Genomic DNA, 13,001 nt, shown 5'->3' on the forward strand with positions numbered 1-13,001 from the left:
AAGATATAAAAGCAACCTCCAGTGGCTCCCAACAACTGGCAAAAATGTCAGCAGGATGCATCTGGATCCTGAACCAGCAGTGGTATCGCCCTCCCCACTCAGAGGGCCAATTGCATCTCATGCTCCTCACCTCTGCACAAATTTTGCACCAGGCCTCTAGTTTACTAATATTTTCCTTTGTAACTCTAAAAAGTAAAATCCATATCAGAAGCATCTCTCTTGTTTTTATATTTATACTTATGTTCATTAATGAGGAATTGCAGAACTGATTTTGTGGTGTAACTATGGTAGAACTATGACATTAACAAAAGATGACTTAAAACTTTAAGGTCACCTTAATATTTGGGTTTCTTTCATGTGCAGTGGTATAATGTTCTATTGAAATTAAAGTATAATATAGTTCAGATAATGTGTTGGAATATTGCAGAAGTTATGAAAATCAGTCTAGACCTACTTATTTCTACATCTTTGAATTTCCAAATAACTGTCAATATCTTCTGAAACTTCTAGAGACAAGTGGTAGACCTATTTTATCTTTCAGGAGAAAATATAAAACACATCTCTGAAATATTTATTCATTGTTTAGTCTAAGAATTCAGGTTATAGCTTTGAAAAGGAAAAAAGTTGGGTCATGCAAATTTACATCAGTGCAATAGTGATACTCACAGGTGTCCTTGATATCTCTCATCTTAAGAATTGGTGTGATGAGAAACTGTAAGAAATTGTCAGGCCATTGTCATACACCTATTCTCGTGATGATTTTATTTAGTTAGCACTGATGAACACATATCCCTGTTTTGCTATAAATTACATTGTCTGCACAGACCAATTGTCCTCAAGTGTCTGTTTATAAAAATCAAATTGTTTCCATTTTTTTTTCATGTGAGATGTTATGTGAGAAAACATCAACAACAACTGGTTTGTTGTTGCTTCAACAAAATTATGCACACAGCACAGAGCTATGTCTATTGATTGCATTGTTTCCATAAGAAAAATAAGAACTATATTATCTAAACTTTAGGCTAGATCAAAATTGTTGCAATGGTATTTTTAACTTTTTGATGCATATTATCTAAATTGAGTAAAGCTAACCTCATTTTCACAAATTTCTAATTGAATTATCTCTAAAGGGGTCTTTAAAAAGAACATCATAAACACTGGCTACTGAATTTTTGGCATTTCAATTTAATTAACTTCGGGTGATAACTCCAATTTACTTTTAGGATGCTTTATATTCTTGATATCTGCATATTGTTTGCATATACTCTTTACATTGTAGCATATTCATTTTCTTTGATTTATGCCTTCATAGTCTATTCATCATTCAAAAATAAATTGTCATCTTATAATCCTCTCCTCCTACCCTCCCTTCCCGTGAAAAATGAGATGCTTGCTGTTATGTTCTCCCTTATTATTATACTTTGTGCCTAAAAAGAATTAACATCCGTATATAGCACTTCCTTTGTGCTAAACTCTTTAAGTTAGAAGCCCTTTGTTTGGGAAATGTTTTAGTTCCTTTCATTTTCATAAAAGCTCTATGAGTTAGATAATATCATTTCCATTTTACAGATGAAGAAACAAGATGATAGAGAGTTTAAAGAAAGCCTAAACTCACAGGTAGGAGATGTAGGAATTTAAATATATTCTGGGTCCAGATTCTTCTTCTTCCTTTTTTAAAAAAATCTTTATTATAGAAAGTATTACATATGTCTCCCTATTCCCCCATAAACCCCTTCTGGCCTACCCCCAACCATCTCCCCCAGTGTTTCACCACCATATTGTCTGTGTCCATGGATTATGTATATGATCTCTTCCCACCCACCAACACCATCCAGCCCTGCCTTCCCTCTGAGATTCCACAGTTTATTCCATGCTTCTATGTCTCTGTTTATTTTGTTCATTAGATTCCAAGATGAGTGAGATCATGTGACACTTATCTTTCTCTGACTGGCTCATTTTGCTTAGCATAATATTCTCCAGGTTCATCCATGTTGTCTCAAAGGGAAAGAGATCCTTCTTTTTTACTACTGCATAATATTCCATGGCGTATGATTAAATGTATCATAGCTTTTTTATCCACTCATCTGTTGATGTGCACTTGGGCTGTTTCCAGATCTCAGCTACTGTGAATTGCCCTTCTATGAATATAGGGGTTAATACATTCTTTCTGATAGGTGTTTCTGATTTCTTAGGATATAGTCCTAGAAGTGGGATCACTGGGTCAAATAGGAATTCCATTTTTAGTTTTTTTTAGGAAACTCCATACTGTTTTCCACAATGGCTACACCAGTCTTCATTCCCACAACCAGTATACTACAGTTCCTTTTTCTCCACATCCTCGCCAGCACTTGTCACTTGTTGATTTGTTAATAGTAGCCATGCTGACAGGTGTGAGGTGATATCTCATTGCTGTTTTAATTTGCATTTCTCTGATGATCAGTGACTTCGAGCATTTTTTGTATGTCTCTTGGCCATCTGTATGTTCACTTTGGAGAAGTACCTATTTAGGTCCTTCTCCCATTTTTTAATTGGGTTGTTTGTTTTCCTTTTATTAAGTTGTATAAGTTACTTGTATATTTGGATATTAACCTTTATCAGATGTATCATTGCCAGATATGTTTCCCCATACACTGGGCTCCCTTTTCATTTTGTTGGTTGTTATTTTGTTGTTGTTTTGCTTTGCAGAAGCTTTTTATTTTGATGTAATCCCATTTGTCTATTTTCTCCTTAATTTCCTTTGCCCTAAAGTGGTCGGCAAACTGCGGCTCGTGAGCTGTGGTTTGCTGCTCTGTTGACTAATTAGTTTGCCGAGTAATGGGATAGGGGCTTAATCACAAGGAACAACAATAGCCTGTAATTATTGGAATTGAGAGTCTAGGTTAGTGGTCGGCAAACTCATTAGTCAACAGAGCCACAGTTTATTGACCACTGCCCTAGCAGATGTATCTGTAAGCATATTGCTATGAAAGATGTCTGAGATTTTGCTGCTTATGGCTTCTTCTAGGATTTTTATGGTTTCCCAAGTTACACTTAAGTTTGTTATCCATTTTGAGTTGATTCTTGTGTATGGTATAAGTTAGTGTCTAGTTTCATTTTTTTGTACTTATCTGTCCAATTTTTCCAACACCATTTATTGAAGAGACTGTCTTGATTCCATTTGTCAGATATTAATTGACCATAATGGTTCAGTTGATTTATGGGGCTTCTGTTCTGTTTCATTAAATGCCTGTTCTGTGCCAGTACCAGGCTGTTTTGATTACAGTGGCTTTGTAGTATAATTTGATATCTGATATTGTGATCCTCTAACTATTTAATTCTTTCTCAAGATTGCTATGGATATTTGGGGTCTTTTTAGTTCCATATAAATTGTTGGAATAGTTGTTCCAGATGTATGAAATATGCCATTGGTATTTCAATAGAGATTGCATTGAATCTATACATTGCTTTGGGTAGTATGGCATTTTAATGGTGTTGAGTCTATCAATCCATGAACATTGTATATTCTTCCACTTGTTTATATCTCTATCTCTTTTCTCCATATCATGTAGCTTTTCAAGTATGAGTCTTTTACATCCTTGGTTAAGTTTATTCCTAAGTATCTTAATTTTTTTGTTGCTATAGTAAATGGGATTGTTTGTTTAGTTTCTCTTTCTGAGAATTTCTTATTTGTGTATAAAAGTGACATCAATTTCTGGGTGTTAATTTTGTATCCTGCTACATTGCCAAATTCCTTTACTAAATCTAGTAGTTTTTTCTTATGGAGTCTAGGGTTTTCTATATACAATATCATGTCATCTGTGAATAATGGTAGTTTTACTTTCTCCTTTCTAATTAGGATGCTTTTTATTCCTTCTTTTCTGATTACTGTGGCTAGGACTTCCAGTACTATGTTGAATAAGAGTGGTGAAAGCAGCCCTAGCCAGTCTGGCTTAGTGGATAGAGCATTGTCCTATAGACCAAAGTGTCCTGGGTTCAATTCCTGTCAAGGACACATTCGTTCCTCAGTTGCAGGCTCTTGTCAGGCCCAGGCCCTGGTCAGGGCTGGTGAAGGAGGCTACTAATCAATGTGTTTCTCTCACATGGATGTTTCTGTCTTTCCCTCTCTCTTCTAGTCTCTAAAAATGAATGGAAAAATAACTTCAGATGTGGATTAACAACAACAATCACAACAACAACAATCACAACAAGAAAGGATTGGTGAAAGCAGACATCCCTATGTTGTTCCTGTTTTTAGGGAAAATGGTCTTAGTTTCAAGTACGTATGATGTTTGCTGTAGGTTTTTCATTTGTGGCTTTTATTATGTTGAGGCATGCTCCCTTTATTACCACTTTGCTGATAATGTTTATCAAAAATGGGTGTTGCATTTTGTCAAATTCTTTTTCTGTGTCTATTGATATGATCATGTGATTTTTATCTTTCAGTTTGTTTATGCGATGTATCACGTTTATTGATTTGCAAATATCGTACTAACCTTGTATCCCTGGAATAAATCTCACTTGGTCATGGTCTATCATCTTTTTAATATATTGCTAGATCTAATTTGCTAATATTTTGTTGAGGATTTTAGCATCTATGTTCATCAGGGATATTGGCTGTAATTCTCTTCCTTGTAATGTCTTTATCTGGTTTTGGAGTTAGGATAATGCTGGCCTCATAAAAAGAACTTGGAACTGTTCTTTCCTCTTATATTTTTTGAAGTAGTTTGAGGTGGAGAGGTGTTAGTTAAATATCTGGCTAATGATTTAGCATGTTGTTATTAATTAAGAAGAGCCTTAAACCTGAACTTCCCCAGTCTCTGTTTCAAATACTTGGAGAATGCTTAAGTTCACTCTTCTTTTCAACTGTCTCTCCTCTGGGAAAACTCTTCCTGCTGTTACTCTGGGTAATGAGTTAGGTAGTAGCACTTGGTCTTCTCCACTTACCTTTGTTGGCTTGGACCTCTGCTCTTAGAGCAAGTTGGAGTGATGGCAATTGAGGCCTCTAATAGTCAACACTTGCCACATCTGAAGTAAGTTCTGTGTCCTATAGATTGAGATAGGTGAGAAAAGGAGATCTCCCAAATTCTTGGCCACATCCAGAAGAAATTTAGCTTCTTCAAATTAGAGCTGAGGGTCTGAGACATGCTAACAGCCTTTCCCTCCAGGTTAGATAAAACTTGATTGGTAACTTAGCAGAGAGAGCCCTACTTTCTTCACCAAACCTTCTTGGAGTAGAGTTCCCATTAAACTGCGCAGGGCAGGTGGTGAGATGGAAGGAAAAGGGGTAAGATCAGATCAGATGCTAAAGACTCTGGTTTTAGTAGATCTTCTTGAATAAGTATTATCTCATTTTCTGTGGACCCTTAGGAAAATTTCCAGAGACTTCAAATAATTGTGATTTATTGGATTTTTTTGAAATGTGCAAGGAACTTCTCACCCTGCTACCTAAGAAGTGGAATGCCTCCAGGGATGGTGTTCTTAACCAAAATGCTATAATGTATACTTCAAATTTGCTAGTTGTCACATGACAGTCACCACACTTTTACAATTTTCGGTTTATTTTATATGACATCCACTGGAAAATTTTCTAAGCCACAGTTGTCTTTTACCTAGATCCCTGAACCAAACTTTACTATTTATTGACTTTTGCAAAGGGGCCCTCTTCAGACACTGCTACTGGAGCTGCTACAGGAGCTTGCCATCAACCCTCTTCTCTCCTTGCTGTAAGTGCCTGCCAGTAGTGCCTCTTATCAATCTTACTCTCCCAGCCTCTAGGGGGCAGACACTCAAAGCCTGAGACCTCAGGAAAGCTTCACCTTCTGTGAGGGTTCAAAATGCTGAAGGTCTCCAAGCAGCAAAAACTTGGACAATGTCCTTTAGCGAAAAACTTAGCCCAATGACAATGCAATTTTAAGACTATTATTATCAGTATTTTCTTAGTTGTGTATAAAGTCTTTTTAAAACTAACCTAAAACCAAACACAGTTTCTGTGAGACAATATAATTGACACACATTTAGATTAACTTATCTAGGCCGTTTATAATTTGGAGATTTTTCTTTTGTTTTGCTCTATTTTGTTTGGTACTAGGCATTGCTGTTCATTTTTCCTTTAGAAGCATAAGCTTCACGAGCAGGAAAGTTGTTGTGGTTTTTATTAGCTGGATTTCAAATTATTTTAACAGTGACTAGGCCTAAAAGTCATGATTCTGCAGTTTAGGTTTGCTTGTCTGTCTTAGGCTTTTAAAAATAATTTCCCTAAAAAATCTAAAGATTGATGACTATGATTAATTATGCTTGCATAATCACTCATGCTTTTTTTTTTCTTTAGTTAATTTACACATCACTTTTTCCCCGCTGCAGATATAATAACATCTTATATTTAGAAGCACTCTGTACTTTACTAACTGCTTTCACTTAACTTAATCTCATCACAACCCTGTGTGGCCAGGTTTATTATTTCTCTTGTATACACAGAAAAACTGAGGTTCAGAATAGCTCCTTGGTTTCTATAAGCTCAATGATCTTTTAAGTAGAAAAACTGAAACTTGAACTGATATATATTGATAGTATGTATAGTACTCTTTGCAATATATGTCAAATGCTTTTTTTAGTATGACTGTGTTAAAGTGAGGAGACTAGGTGAAGAAAAGGTAACAAAGTAGACTGAAGCAGTTCCAGTAAGAAAGTTAATTCCATATTATTTCCATTTTTGTTAAATGGTATATCCAGAATAAACTAAGTATGTTGCTTGAACTTACACTGATGTACAGTGTAAGTTCTTTATCTTTTACATAGTTACTATATCTGTCATACTTGTTTGTGTACAGTAGGTCCTTGGGTTACGTGGTAGATCCGTTCCTATGGTGATGTAGTACGATTTTCGCTGTAAGTTAGAACCCACTTACATAAGCACCTACGTCACTCACATGGAGCACACCCACAGCAGTAATGAAGTGAGACAGTAAAATAAATAAATAAATAAATAAAAATTAAAAAAAAACAAAACAAAGGTAACAATTTCTGACCTTTACTTGTGGTAAATAAACAATAAAAAAACCTAAAGCACATATGTACATATGTTGAAATTATGGAACTTTTTTTTTTATAAATAAGTGGAAGATGGCAACGAAACCAGGAAATGACATACATAGAGTCCGACGTAACCCCAGGAACTGCCTGTATTGTAAAAAGTGAGAACCTGTTGCCTACATGTTTCCTAATGTGAAAAAAATTGAATTTACTTTTGCCTGTATTTAACATAAGCAGGTTAGGTTTTAAAAAGTAATCCAAGAGAAGAGGTAGGTTCTTTTCTATTTAAATTGCTATTTGTTTGAAGATCATGATATACACAATTGTACTCTAATTTACTCTTTCCCCCATTTATTCATTTTCCTGATTTTGTCTAATTCTATGCTTTCCACGGAATGTGGGGACATGAATTATGAAATATCAGCCCACATGGAAATGAAAATATTGTGGAACAAGGGGCAAACAACGACGACTACTTCTAAGACCCAGAGAATATTAAAATATTTCTGTAGTACTTGTAAGTTCTCATCAAGTGTGGTCTTATTTAGTAATAATGATTCTTGATAGTTTGAATTAAAAGCTTTCTACTTTGCCTGGAAAGCACATAGCTATTTGAACACATTGTGAGGCAGGATGTAGGATGAGAAAACCGAGACAGGCAGCTGAACAAACTGGCCCAGCAATTTACAGCAGACACAGAAGGTCACCTCCCTGGAAATAACATCAAGGCCTCAGTTATATTTCAGCTCCAGGCCCAGAGAAGCAGCAAAACCAGGTGGGTGACATCATGACCAGCTGCATTGAATAGTGACCCACTGCTCTAGTGCTGACCAATTAATTGAGACCATGACCCTAAAAGGGCACACTTGGAAAAACTGATGAGTATTGAGATCCTCCCCTAAACTCCCAGACTTTAAAATCCCTCCAAGCAAAAGGCCCAGAAACCTCTCTCCTTCCTAGGAGCATGCCAGAGCCTTTTCCTCCCACCTCTTCTCTTCCCCACAGGCACACATCTTCTAAAGTCCAAAGGTTCCCACCAGACTTGCAATCAAGCGAGCAGCGGGCATCAAGCAGCTCACCCTGAGCTAATCCCCTGAACCTGTCACCAACACTCACTTTTCTCTAACTTCCCGATGAGCCAAAGCAACTCTGCCTAGGTTCTCTCCTGTTGCTTCTTATATCTTAAGCCCTTCCTTGTTTCGCTATCTCCAGCTCTAATAAACATACTCTCAGTCACCTGGACTCATTTTGTGAGATCTTTCTTGCATGATACTACCAGCTGGTCCTAGGCAAATCCTCTCAGGGCCAGGTCTCTTTCCAGCAACAATTGTGAACGGTGAAGTTATTTTCTAATATCAACTATGTCAAAAGACTTAATAATTGAATGATCCTTTGGCATCTCTCTTGGAAATTTGAACTTAATAGATGGAAATCAAAGAATGAAAAATCCTAAGAGCACTTAGGTAGGCATAGTCTTGCATCTAGTTCTTATTTTTGTAATCACATACAGAATTATTTCTTTCCTCCTTCGCCACCCCACTTTTTTCCCCCTTCTCTTTCTCTCTCCCCCCACCTCCCCTTCATTTAAAAAAAAATTTACTGACCTACTTCTATGTACCAGACATTATAAGTGAGAACCAACTTTGTATTTTATCAGTACTTATAGTTTAGATGGGGAGTCTAACAGTAACACTATATATATATATATATATATATATATATATATATATATATATATATATATAGAGAGAGAGAGAGAGAGAGAGAGAGAGAGAGAGAGAGAGAGAGAGAGAGAGAGAGAGCGCCTAAGCCACTGGTTGACCATTCGACTGGTTGACCCAGCTCAACACAGGAACTGCCCCCTGGTGGTCAGTGTGCTCCCACAGGGGGAGTGCAGCTCAGTTGATTGATGGGCGCTAGACACCAGGTTTATGGCTGATGAGCACAGCTGCAGTGGCACCCGCAGCTGAACAGTAATAAGCCTACTGAGTGGTGGCGGCAGGTGCAGTGGGGTGGGGATGACAGGGGCGGCATGGCACCCGGCCTGGGCTCAGGCTCCTCCCCAGTGGCCTACTGCTTGGCACAGTACTACATCCCTCGGGGGTGTTGGACTGCTGGTTTCGGCCAATCTCCGCAGACCACGCTGAGGGACCCCACCAGTGCACGAATCCATTCACGGGGCCTCTAGTTATTATATAAAAAGGAGAGTTACAGAGAAAAAATTAATTAAATTATAAGAAATTAAAATTGAACTGTCCTGTAAACCTATGAAGATCACAAAAAGACTAGTATCTGTGTTCTCTCTCTCTCTCTCTCTCTTTCTCTCTCTCTCTATCTCTCTCTCTTTCAACTTTATCTTTCTTTCCCAGCCTTTCCAAAATATATTTAATTCTCTTGCCTTCACACACAGGTTCTATTTTCAGATAGAGACTTGAAATAGTTCTGTGAAATGGTTTATGTGGAATGCCTTGAAAGCAGGAATTATATCTTATTTATCTTTGCCTCTTTGAGATTTAGCACAGTGCTTATCTTATAATATATGCTCAATAAATAGTTTATGAATCCAGGCTAATAGTTTAGCGTGTACTATAGAACATTGTTCTACCTTTCTATGATCTTACATAACATGTATATTGTCACAAGGAAATAAGATCTGCTAAAAAAAATTCCAAGAAGACTAATAAGCGAGAAATGTTTTAGAAAAAGGAAATTACTTTTAAAGTAACTCAGTAGGCATCTTCCTGCTACACCTTTCCTGTGGTGAGTTGCTTGAGGACACTTACCTTTCTCTCAACACATAGTTTGCGCTTTATGTTGAATTAGTTTAAAGTAAGCTGCTTTTGTATACTTTTTACTTTTATCTTTCTATGACCCTAGTGACAATTTCAGTTTAGAAAGTAATCTTTTCATTGCTATTACTCTCCTTTTAAAAAAAATGCTTTCATTTCCTACTGTTATCTCTTTTCTTTTGGATATATTCTTTTAAGTAGTCTGTCTTTTTATGATGGATTCTTGCCCAGTTTTATTGAATTTAACTTTCCAGGAATATCCATTAACTTAATTAATTTTGTGAAAACACCATCCATACATTATTTAATCTAAAATGTTTTCAATTATAAAATGCACAATGATTTTACCTACCACTAATAAAAAACAAACAAACAAAATACTGCCAATTATAATAGCCAGGAGACATCAACTGAAAGGTGCATCCTGATTGTAGGAATGTTAAAATATGAAAAACTGTATGCTTTGAATTTATAAAATATAGAACAATTACCCCCACAGTTTTGCCGTAAATTTCCAATAACATGGTATATATATATTTATATAAAATTAATTACTTTTATGATACTTTTAAGCAAAGGGATACTGTGCTGTATATTTAATGTACAAAATGACTTTATATGTTTTCAAAAATATTCTGAAAACTCTAAAAGATATCCTGCTGGAATGGACTCCCAAAAATCAGATCTTTGTCTATTTTGTATGTACCCCAAGAACCTACAAGGAGATACAATAAATATTTCTTATGTGAATTTGTGAGTGAATTCATGCTTTATTAGAAATGCCATGTATCTGTTTGAAGCAAAACCCAATGAAACAAACAGGGATTACTAATTACTGAGCTCTCTAAATGCCAGCTTATGTTTTTCAGATATCTTTTACTTCTTAAAGTATAGCTTCTCAAGCCTGCCTCTGTTTTCTCTTTTTTTGCCAACTTCTTTCCATTTTGTAAGTATTCAATTATTAGGAAGATGTTTATAATTCAGTGATGTTTCCATTAATGCCTTGTGAATTGCCATGAAAAACAATTAAGTGACATAATTCATCCTTTATGACTATCCATACATGTCCACTTAGAAAGTTAAAAGGAAAAAAAATAACCTTAAAAATTCCCTTGTAGTAATATATTTAATCCACTTGTCAATAAACAAGTAGAGATCAGTAGGCCAAATATGGAAACAAGTAATTTAACAGTGGGACCACATTTGTAGGGTCTGATTTTATTCTTTTTCTTGCTTGTCCTCCATTTCTAAGACATTTCTGTGGCTTTGGTGATGGTTGATTACAAAGTTATTCTTATGTGACAGATGCCATTTAGAAAAATCTTCCTAAATTACCAATCCAATAACATTTGCAGTCTCAATAGTTATATCATATTTAATGTAAGCCTAATACAAATTCATTCTGATTTCAAAGGCAGAATATCCCAGTAGCTATAGGGACATAGTCTCTAGAACTAGGATCTCTGCACTTGCAATTTATCTCTGGCTCTTGTTAGTTATATGGACATGGAAAGTTAGTTTATTCTTTTGTACGCATTTTCACCCTTCTCATGTAATTTGTCTCCCTCTTATTTATTTTGTGTAAGGATTAAATTAGTTAGCACTTGTAAAATTCTTAACAGGTCAGGTCGAATACTAGATGCTGGTTTTGGTTTCTCTGTTTTTCCCTCCAGACCGAGTGTGTCCTTTACTCTCCTACTCTGTGACCTGGGAGGCTGACCTTCATGGACTTCATTACTTGGACCCTCTTGCCCTTGGATTTACAGTTGGATTTGTAGCTAGAGACAATGAAAGGAGATGAAAAGACAAGGAGGAGTGACATTGGAATAATCCCTCCCCCATTTTCCCTGATTGTGGTTTTGGCATTATCTTTCTCTACCCTCTTTCTGTACCAAAGGTCCCAGCTACAATGTTGTGTCTATTTCCTATGGTCTAGCAACTTCCTATGGTCTAGCAACTGCCAGGTATGTTACTATTGCTCCCTCCGGATGCCCCATCAGACACCAGGTTTGTCAAGGCTTGCTGTGTATCTGGGCCCTGGCACTTCAACATCCCTTGCTGATTTTTTTTTTTTTTTTTACCGTATTTACGTTCTCTGTTAATAATTCCTTTACTCAACTATTGTCAATCAACCCTTTGAGTGTACCATCTATTTGCTCCTGGGATCATAAACAGTAAGTGCTGGATTATTTAGTTTAAGATAAATATTATATTATTTTCTTCAAGTCAATGAAATATCATTAACAGTGATATCATTAGGAGTTGTAAATCTTAAAGAAAATTGATTGTGTGTGTGTGTGTGTGTGTGTGTGTGTGTGTGTGTGTTTAGAATTGGGACTTGACTGCAGCCAGAACTAAATAAAGGCTACATGTGGTCCTTCCCATCTATTTCTCCCTTTTCAAGCATTGAAATCCATGGGGGCACTGTTTGAGTGGCCAAATCAAGCCAAATATAGAACAGATCGGAGTTTCCAAATTTAGTGGGCACTTTGGAGTTGCTGGGTGGGTTGAGTGATCCTTAGTGTTGGGTGGAAGAAGCTTACAAGACCATGTAACTAAGAGCTAGACCTGAAAGGTGCTTATAGGAATAATTAAGAAGGTCATGGCTAGTTTCCATTCAAGTAGGAATTACAGGAAGAACCAGGTAGCCTGAAAAATTACTAAGTACAGTGGCTGTATGCTGTGGGACTGTAATAAGTGTAACAACCTTTTACTCAGTTGGGCACCTAATTGATAAATCTATATTGCTTCACAGAGGACTTGGAGGAAACAGATTGTTTCTATAATTTCATCTACAAACTGTATTCTGGATCTGTGCATGGCTGAGCTTGCAGGAAACAGAGAGCATTATGAATCATAAAGGTGAGTCTGGGGCATAGAGTAGAGGCATTAACACTGTATGAAGCAATACCATTTCTTGTGTAAAAAAGCAATGGTTTTGTTCAGCCTGGAAAGGAATTTAAAATAATTGGCTTTCCCAATATAACCCACTTTCATCTTATTCAGAGTTAAGTATTTCCAACTCAGAAGTCAAGTAAAATCCTATAAATATGTCAATTCTCACACTTATCACAATAGGAGTACAGAGATTACAATATGATGTTAAGAGGAGGTTATGAGATCAGAAGTCAGACTTCCTGGATTTGAATCCCAACTCTTTGCTACTTGCTCTCCCTGTAATTTTCCACATTTTTTTTTCAACCT

At 36.4% G+C, this 13,001-nt stretch overlaps 1 protein-coding gene across 1 annotated transcript in view; it reads right to left on the bottom strand.

Moving 5' to 3' along the window:
• The window catches only part of GRID2 (glutamate ionotropic receptor delta type subunit 2), a 1,260,684-nt gene that overhangs the window by 331,902 nt on the left and 915,781 nt on the right, over positions 1-13,001 (bottom strand). The gene's annotated exons all lie outside the window — the stretch shown is intronic.

The sequence above is a fragment of the Pipistrellus kuhlii genome, unplaced genomic scaffold (assembly GCF_014108245.1).
Source record: "Pipistrellus kuhlii isolate mPipKuh1 unplaced genomic scaffold, mPipKuh1.p scaffold_m20_p_1, whole genome shotgun sequence".
Lineage (NCBI taxonomy): Eukaryota > Metazoa > Chordata > Mammalia > Chiroptera > Vespertilionidae > Pipistrellus > Pipistrellus kuhlii.